Below are 10,565 nucleotides of genomic sequence, written 5' to 3'. Positions count from 1 at the left end.
CGTTTCTTACCAAACTTCACAGAATTATCTTAAATTATATATAATACCTGTACCGAACGCCGGAACCAAAATACGGGCCCGATACCAACATATTCTAATCAAAATTCATTTCCAAACCTTATAAACAATTTCAGAAAACAATCTTCTTTAAAAATTCATTTCTCGGGCTTGGGACCTCGGAATTCGATTACGGGCATACACCTAAGTCCCATATTTTCCTACGGACCCTCAGGGACCGTCAAATCACGGGTCCGGATCCGTTTACCCAAAACATTGACCGAAGTCAAATTAATTCATTTTATAGTCAAAATTTATCATTTTCACAAAATTTCACATATAGGCTTTCCGGCTACGCGCCCGGATTGCGCACGCAAATCCAGGTAATTCTAAAGAGGTTTTTAAGGCCTCAGAACGCAGAATTCATTTAAAAACAAGAGATGACCTTTTGGTCATCACAGTTTATCAGATTATTTATAAACAAATTATAATTAATTACATAAGTTAGTAGACAATAATTTATGACTATTTCCACGTACCGGAAGTTTAAGATCACACTTAGTGATTCTTTTTATGATAATTCTGTTCTTTTCACGTTTATTTGTTTCCAAAATTTTATGATTTAGATAATGTTGGCAATCTGATTATTTTATAGTAGTCTGATTATAACAAAACTAATGAATCCAAGACAAAAAAACTTCAGCTTATTTAGTGCTGAAGTTTTTACAAATGAAATAAATAACTTCAGCATCTTCTGCTGAAGTTTTTGAACAAGCTTTATGACAAAACTAATGAATCCAGGACAAAAAAACTTCAGCTTATTTAGTTCTGAAGTTTTTACAAATGAACTAAATAACTTCAGCATCTTCTGCTGAAGTTTTTGAAAAAGCTTATCCAGGACAAAAAAAACTTCAGCTTGTTTAGTGCTGAAGTTTTTATAAATGAACTAAATAACTTCAGCATCTTCTGCTGAAGTTTTTGAAGAAGCTTAATGACAAAACTAATGAATCCAGGACAAAAAAAACTTCAGCTTATTTAGTGCAATTACAAACAAAAAAAACTTCAGCAAATAGTGAACAAAACTTCAGCTACTATGCTTAAGTTCAGCAATTACAAACAAAAACTTCAGCAAATAGAGAACAAAACTTCAGCTACTATGCTTAAGTTCAACAATTACAAACAAAAACTTCAGCACAATTGGTTCAGCACACTTGCTACTTCAGGCCCGTCTACTAGAATGCTGAAGTTTTGCGTGATTGCCTTTGCTACTTCAGCCCCATATGCTGAAGTTACGCGAAAAAGTGGGTACGCTTGCAATTTTTTTGCAAAGCGGGCATAAGTTAAAACGTGACCCGAAAAGCGGGTATAGATGCAAATCCCCCCTTGTTTAGCCTCAGATTCACCTTAGTCCCAGGTCCATTGTTGACCAGTTATTACGTAAAAATAGCACGGGCTAGCCAGTTTTTGGACTAGTCATTCAAAAATAACCAGCGTTTGCAAAGTCATTGAAAAATACCCACTATTTTGCTGCAACACGGAAAGTTTCAACATAATATACTGGAGATTGGTGCACCTGTGTATGAACTTCCAGCATATTATGCTGGAACTCCGACACGCGGAAAGTTTAAGTATAATATACTGTAGATTGGAGCACCGGTGCTCCAATCTCCAGCATATTATGCTGGACCGGTATATTATACTGGAACTCCAGTAATATACAAGAGTATTTTTTCGGATTTTGAATAGTGTTTTCGTTCAGATTTATCTTTACATGAAAAATGGCTAAATTTCAATTACTTTTAAAACTATGGCTATTTTTGAATGACCACTTGTAAATCTGACTATATTTATATTTGAATTTCTCCCTGTTATTACCTGCTTGGTCTTCCAAGCCTTTCATAACACATACATGGACAGGGAATATTTAGAAAGTAAAAGTATTATAATAATTTTGCAATGGAATTTTTCTTTAACTAATGAAAAAAAAAGTTCTTATAATACTAGCAACAGGAAATTTTGCCGCTCAGTTTAATTTTTTCATTGCGATGAAAGTACAAGAAATGAACTATGGAATCCGTTGCTTAACGAGGGATTTTCAAAACCGTTGCTAAATTCTTAGCTACGCTGGTATTGTCTAATGACTGAAATCCGTCGCTAATCCATCACTGAAAGAGGTTTTAATAAGGGAAAAAAATATTGTATAGCCGCTATATATCAAAATAATAGCCGAACAATATATATTTTTATATAATTTTTTGTATATTATACCAAATATGTATGCTATATACAAAACTTATACAAATCTTATACACTTTTTCGGCTGCTGAATATATATAATTTCTGGCGAGGGCTAAAAATGAAAAAATCCCCTTTAACAATCTGTCGCTATATCAATATTTTTGTATAGTGAATTAATTCTAAATATGTTCTGGTCATGGTACATTTTATAGATAGCGAAGTAATATAATCAATATATCAAACAAACATTACTTTATTCGCTGTGTGAAAAGCATGTATAAAGATTTAATTATACATTAGTAGAAGAAATAGAGAACCTGTATTGCGATAAAATCACAAATTATTGAATATCAGAATGAAATAGGTGCAATAAGAGTAAAATGGATAGTGTTGTGATTCTTATACATATACCAATTATATTAAAATTGAGATGTAGATAGTAGTTACCGCAATATATGGATTGCTAAAACAAAGTAAAATGTTCGCCCGTAAAGTTAAAAACATATAATTACGAGTCACCATCTGATATTTATTGTTTAGTATAGGGATTGACAACAACATTGTAATACAAATAATATCGAAACTTCATATTACTCCGGAAAGAAAGAGTTAGTATAACTATTACAATACTATTACGTATATATTACTCCCACAATTTACTACTTTACCATAAATATTTAAGTGTATCCACGTGAAACTTTGGAATAGTAGAACTCACATAGCCCCCTTCCCTTTACGTTCAGAATTCTAGTCTTTGCATCTGGTTGTAGCTTTTGTTCGTAAATCGAAATTTTACTTTCTCTGGCTAATTAGGAGTTCATTATTTACCGTGCTGGGCTGCTGGCCATTGAATGAATGCCAAACTTATCCTTATCAGCATCAACTATATTAACTAGCCTCAATTAAAACCTCATTGCCAATCTTAACCACTCTGCACACAATCAAGATTTTAGAAGTAAATTTTTGAAAATGATTCTGGCCATGTTAGAAATGCTCATGAACTATTAAATTATGGTCAGTGCAGTAAAATCGATGTAGCCTTAAAGAAATTATATTCTAAAACAAAATGTGAAAATAGAAGCTATAGTGATAATTGGAGTGTATACACATCTTAATTACAAGTAAATTTCTGAAAATAACTCTGGCCATGTTAGGAAGGCTCATGCACAATTAATTGTGGTTAATGCAGTAAGATCGATCTAGCCTTAAAGAAGTTATATACTAAAATGTGAAACGGAGAAGCAATAGTGATAATAGGATTGTGTACACATCTTGATTGCAAGTAAATTTTCTGAAGATTAATAACTCTGGCCATATTAGGAACGCTCATACACAATTAAAGTATGGTCAGTGCAATGAAATCGATGTAGCCTTAACAAAGTTATATACTAAAACAAAAATGTGAAACCGGGAAGCAATAGTTATAATTGGAGTGTGTACACATCTTGATTACAAGTAAATTTCTGAAAATAACTTTTGCCATGTTAGGAACACTCATGCACAATTAAATTGTGGTCAGTGCAGTGAGATCGATGTAGCCTTAAAAAAGTTATATACTAAAACAATAATGTAAAGCTTGGAAACAATATTGATCAAGATAACATATTAATAAACCGAAAGGTCAATAAGAATTAACCGAGAAAAATTGACCCCAAGTAATAATCCGTTATTAATAGCAGAATAAGTGTGATGAGTTGATCCATCAAAAAAAAAAAAAAAAAAAAAAAAATTAAAAAAAAAAATTCTTTTCATACTCACAGTCGACAGACTTAATTATGGAGCTCATCAAAATTCTCTTGCTTGGTTGCGGGAGGAGTTACGCCATCAAGAAGTAGTGTTTACACCAAGAACATTATAATCGGTGCTCTACATAAGCTGGTTGGTAATAACATGGATGTTTACATCTTGGAAAGGTGCGAATAGGGAAAACTGTTTTGTCAAAATAATCACAAAATTTGTAATATCATTGTTTTTCTTTCTTATGGATTGAGGAAGTTTTAATGCTAGAAACTATTGTGATTGATTTTGTTGTTATTTCTTTCTCAAAGTGCAATTAGGCCTCATGACTGTGAATTTGCAACATTGCACATTTTTTTTTCCGAGCAAGTACGTAAATCATATTCCATGTGTTATGCAATAAATGTTTGCATATTATCCTGTCTAGCAAGAGTTATTAATTGACAATGCATGTATAATCATCTCTAACGTTAACAAATGCAAGTTTTTATTATACACCGAGGGATGGAGAGATGGACACTATTATAAATTTAGTGGGGATATATATCGTAAAGGAATAAAATAAATTAAGATTTTAGTCCATGTGATGTTTTTGATGAGTTAGGACACAACACTGTAAGATACAAAAGCTTCAAATGAAAATGGAAAAACTAATATTTTTGAATTCATGATTTGTGCTTTCTCGCTTTTTACTCTAACCTCACATCATAGAGGATTTTGGTTTCACACGTTTAGGCGTTATAAAGTGATTACCAGAACGAGCAATCACGTTATTAGGGTTTGCTGCATGTAAGATGCACAAGTTTTGCACACCTATCAGAAGAAAGAAAAAAGATGCACAAGTTTTGTACAGATTTTCGCCAAACATTCTAAATAAGTTCGGATAGTGTTACTGTGTTAGTGGTTATAATTCTATTTCCTCTTCGAATGATTTTAATTGCCTGTTGCATCAGTAAGAACCAAAAATTGATATCTAGGGGTACTTGGTGTGTCATAGATCAGAACAAGCAATTATGTTATTAGGATCTGGTGCGTGCAAGATGCAAAAGTGTTGCACACCTATCAGAAGAAAAAAAAAGATGCACAAATTTTGCACAGGTTTTCACCAGACATTCTAAATAAATTCCTATGGGGTTACTGTGTTAGTGTTTATAATTCTATTTCCTCTCCGAATGATTTCGAATGCCTGTTGTATCATACGTAAGGAACCAAATATTGATATACTTGTGCTTCTTGTTTAAAATCTTTCATGATCAAATGATACTTGGTGTGTTATAGATCAGTTCATCATTTGTTCTCTTACTTGTGAATAGAAGTATTTTAATGTTGGTCATATTAGTACATCAGAAAATTAGTACTTTCTGCACCTAGTAGAAAGCATTCCATTCACATCTCTAACTATAAAAAATATTGTCTAGAGAATTGGTAGTTTCTGCACCGAGCGGAAATAATTTCATTCACATTTCACACCAATCTTTGAGGTATCACAATATAGCGAGGACACTTCTGTAAAGAACATAATACACAAGTATAATTTTTTATATTGGAGATGTAACAGAGTACACACAGACACTCTCTTATTTGCATGACCAACTTTTATTTATTGTAAGTTATCCTCGGCCTACTTAATGCTTGATCTGAATTAACATGCACCTAACATCCATACTTTTAGGCCTCTCCTTTGAATTATCGTAGGTGCAAAAGCAGGCAGTTTGTAGGACCAAAAGCATTTGCTCCTCATTCCCATTATCGATCAGATTTGGATCAATAGCTCTATTTGGATCGTCATAAGTTATGACATTTCTCATCCATTTCACTAAACTCATCTTAGGAGTGTGGTCGAAGAACTCATCTAAAGGTAGTTTTCCCATAACTAGCACACCTAGCACCACCCCAAAACTGTATATCTCACACTTATCTGTTAACTTTATGGTCTAGCAATATTCTGGTGTGATTTATCCTAAAGTTCTTGCCACATGTGAAGCTATAACATGCATAATTGATTCCGGGACTGCTTTCGCAAAACCAAATCTACAATTCGAGCTTCCGTGTATTCATCAAGAAGGACATTAGCTGGCTTTACATCCCTATTAATCAAACGTTGACTAAGATTTAGCTATAGCGATACTCGAGCCCAGCAGCGATCCGGACTGCAATTTGATGACGTGCCGACCAATCAATTTTCTGTCACCCCTTTGTGATTTGCTGGAGGGCATCGTGTAAGCTCCCATTTTTCATGTACGCATAGGCCAATTAATGGCAGTCATGTCTTGGACTATATGTGCTAGTAGAGGAAGCATATTCCTGTGTCTTATTTGACCTACAATCTTAATTTCTAATTTAATCTGGGGCATTTTTATATTCAAAGCCTTGCTATCTTCCTTAGTGAGTTATGCAGCATCCTTCGGAGGTTCTATGATCTTCTTTACAGAAATTATCTTTCCGTTACTTCCTGGTAACTCGGCTTCATAAATTTCTCAACATCCACCTTTTCCAATAATTTCTAGTGATGCCAATCCATCTCCGTTTTCAAAAACTGACTCCTCAGCTTTCTTAATCAGTAGACTGAAAATGCTACACCTGAATCATCACTGCTCCCTCTGATGTAAATCATAAGCACCTTGAAGAGCCCGGAGAAGACCACCGTAGATAAGGCCCCTGCAAAAGATCCAGCCCGAAATCCAAGAATCCACGCGCTTACCTTTTTTTTGATCTTGTTATGATTGTGCATTCTTACTACAAATGCACTAGATCCTGGAGGTGGGGCATTTCCTGAATAGGACCGTGGTGCCATTGAAGACCTACGACTTGACCTTAATGAGTTTTCAACAAGGATGTAACACTTAAGAACATAATCTTTTCGATTCAAGTCTGCTGTTAGTGCTCAACTTTGTTCATGAAATGCACCGAAACAAGCAGTCATGTTATTAGGGTCTATTCCGAGCAAGATGCACAAGTTTTTCACACCTATCAAAAGAAAAAAAGATGCACAAGTTTTGAACAGGTTTTTGCCAGGCATTCTGAATAAGTTCGGATGGTGTTACTGCGTTAGTGGTTATAATTCTATTTCCTCTCCAAATAATTTTGAATGCCTGTTGTATCATATGTAAGTAGCCAAACAATGATATGCTTGATGTTCATGTTTAAAATCTTTCATGATCCAGGGGTACTTGGTGTATCATAGATTACTTCATCAATTGATCTCTTGCTTGTGGCTATAAGTATTTCAATGCTAGTCATATTAGTACATCGGATAATTAGTACTTTATGCACCTAGTAGAAAGAATTCCATTCACATTTCGAACTATAAACAATATTGTTTGGAGAATTGGTAGTTTCTACACCAATTGAAAGTAATTTTATTCACATCTCACAACATGCTTTGAGGTATCACAATATAGCGAGGACACTTTTGTAAAGAACTGAATTTACAAGTACAATATCTCATATTAGATATTTAACAGAATACACAAGTACAATTTCTTATATTAGAGATGTAATAGAGTACACAAGGACACTCTCTTAGTTGCATGACCAACTTTTATTTATTGTAAGTTATCCTCAACCTACTCAATGCTTGATCTGAATTAATATGCACCTAACATCCTTACTGTTAGGCCTCTCCTTTAGATTATCCAGGGTGCAAAAACAGGCAGTTTGTAACACCAAAAGCATTTGCTCCTCGTTCCCATTATCGATCAGATTTGGATCAATGGCTCTTTTTGGATCGTCATAAGTTTGGACATTTCTCATCCATTTCACTAAACTCATATTAGGAGCGTGGTCGAAGAACTCATCTAAAGGTAGCTTTCCCATAACTAGCACACCTAGCACCACCCTAAAGCTGTATATATCACACTTATCTGTTAACTTTATGGTCTGACGATATTCTGGTGCGATTTATCCTAAAGTTCCTGCCACATGTGAAGCTGTAACATGCATAAGGGATTCTGGGACTGCTTTCGCAAAAGCAAAATCTACAATTCGAGCTTCCACATATTCATCAAGAAGGACATTAGCTGGCTTTACATCCCTATTAATTAAACCTGAATAAGATTTAGCGATAGCAATACTCGAGCCCAGGAGCGATCCCGACTGCAATTTGATGACGTGCTGACCAATCAATTTTCTGTCGCCTCTTTGTGACTTGCTGGAGGGCATCGTGTAAGCTCCTATTTTTCATGTATGCATAGACAATTTAATGGCGGTCATGTCTTGGAATTTGTGCTAGTATAGGAAGCATATTCCTGTGTCTTATTTGGCCTACAATCTTAATTTCTAATTTAATCTGGCGTATTTTTATATTCAAAGCCTTGCTATCTTCCTTAGTGAGTTATGTAGCATCCTTTGGAGGTTCTATGATCTTCTTAAAAAGAAATTATCTTTCCGTTACTTCCTGGTAACTCAGCTTTATAAATTTCTCCACATCCACCTTTTCCAATGATTTCTAGCGATGCTAATCCATCTTCGTTCTCCAAAACTAACTCCTCAGCTTTCTTAATCAGTAGACTAAATATTGTTACACCTGAATCATCCCTGCTCCCTATGATGTAAATCATAAGCACCTTGAAGAGCCCGGTGAAGACCACCGTAGATAAGGCCCTTGCAAAAGATCCAGCCCGGAATCTAAGAATCCACGCGCTTACCTTTTTTTTTGTCTTGTTTTGTTTGTGCATTGGTACTACAAATGCACTAGGTCGCGGAGCTGGGGCATTTCATGAATAGGACCGTAGTTCCATTGAAGACCTATGACTTGACCTTAATGAGTTTCCAATAAGAATGTAATGCTTAGGAACATAATCTTTTCGATTCAAGTCTGCTGATTAGTGCTAAACTTGGTTCGTGAAATGCACCGGAACAAGCAGTCATGTTATTAGGGTCTGCTCCATGCAAGATGCACAAGTTTTTCACACCTATTAGAAGAAAAAAAGATGCACAAGTTTTCGCCAGGCATTCTGAATAAGTTCGGATGGTGTTACTGTGTTAGTGGTTATAATTCTATTTCCTCTCCAAATTATTTTGAATGACTGTTGTATCATGCGTAAGGAAACAAACATTTATATGCTTGTTGTTCATGTTTAAAAACTTTCACGATCTACGGGTACTTGTGTGTTATAGATCAGAACAAGCAATCATGTTATTAAGGTCTGCTGCGTGCAAGATGCAAAAGCTTTGCACACCTATCAAAAGAAAAAAAAGATGCACAACTTTTGCACATGTTTTTGCCAGACATTCTGAATAAGATCTGATGGTGTTACTATATTAGTGGTTATAATTCTATTTCGTCTCCGAATGATATTGAATGTCTGTTGTATCATACGTAAGGAACCAAACATTGATATGCTTGTTGTTCATGTTTAAAATCTTTCATGATCTAGGGGTACTTGGTGTGTTATAGATCAGTTCATCAGTTGTTCTCTTTCTTGTGGATACAAGTATTTTAATATTGGTCATATTAGTACCTCGGTCAACTAGAACATTCAACACCTAGTAGGAAGAATTCCATTCACATCTCTAACTATAAACAATGTTGTCTGGAAGTTTCTGCACCAAGTGGAAATAATTTAATTCAACTTTCACACCATGCTTTGACTTCATAGCTATCGTTTTGGGATTTTTATTTCAGGACTCGTAATAGGTTCTTTTTTTGTTATTTGGAACTTGTCCGCAAAATTTAGCATTATTCCAAGTTGATTTGATAGGAACCAGACACGTGATTGTGATTTTAGAAGTTCTTGAATTTCATATTTAATTTCATGTGTTTTGGAGGTCCAATTTGTGATTTCGGATGTTATTTTGATGATTTGATTGCACGAGCGAGTTCATGTTATGTTTTTAGACTTGTGTTGATGTTTAGTTTGATACTTGAGGGCTCGGGTGAGTTTCAGATGCATTCTGGAGCGTTTGCAAAGAGTTTTAGTTTGATGGTTTTGATCAGAAGCTGCACGTCTCGCAAATGCGAGAACTTTCTTGCATTTGTGATACACACATTTGCAAGGTGGGAGATTGTATTTGCGAGAATGATTTGAGTCTACTAGGTTCCTATTTGCGAAGGGAACCCGTGTAGAGCAGTGATCGCATTTGCGATCATTTTGATTGCTTTTGCGATAGTTCAATGTTCGCATCTGCGAACTAGCCGTCGCATTTGCGATGTCAGCAGGGATATGAGGAGTTTCAATTTTGGGATAATTTCTTCACATTTTCATGGTTCGCATTTGCGAACCCCAGGTCACATTTGCGACACCTGCAATTGGACATAAGACCCGAGGGACGGGATTTTTAAACTCAATTTCATATCTTTGAACCCTAGACTCGGTAGGAAGCGATTTTGAAGAGGGATTTTCATCTACAATCATCGGGTAAGTGATTTTATTTAATTTCCAACTATTTTACATGATTATATGTGAGTTTTAACAGCAAAATCTTGAGAATCAAAGTGAAATATTGGGAAACTTTGTCTACACTTTAAAAAATGAGAATTTGAGTTTTGAGAGTTTATTTGGAATTGGATTTTGAATTAAAATACATATATGGACTCTTGGGGTTATGTGTATTCGGAAACTTTGTCTATATTTTCATTGTGAGCTCATTCC

The 10,565-nt window shown here is 34.9% G+C and overlaps 2 pseudogenes; both read right to left on the bottom strand.

Annotated features, from left to right (window-relative positions):
- Nucleotides 1–5,597: 5,597 nt before the first annotated feature.
- On the bottom strand, nucleotides 5,598–6,766 carry LOC109213557 (annotated as a pseudogene).
- Nucleotides 6,767–7,542: 776 nt separating this feature from the next.
- LOC109213556 lies at nucleotides 7,543–8,837 on the bottom strand (annotated as a pseudogene).
- Nucleotides 8,838–10,565: the final 1,728 nt, after the last annotated feature.

The sequence above is a fragment of the Nicotiana attenuata genome, unplaced genomic scaffold (assembly GCF_001879085.1).
Source record: "Nicotiana attenuata strain UT unplaced genomic scaffold, NIATTr2, whole genome shotgun sequence".
Lineage (NCBI taxonomy): Eukaryota > Viridiplantae > Streptophyta > Magnoliopsida > Solanales > Solanaceae > Nicotiana > Nicotiana attenuata.
The sequence above is the reverse complement of the archived record's forward strand: the minus strand, read 5'-3'. Positions and strand labels throughout refer to the sequence as shown.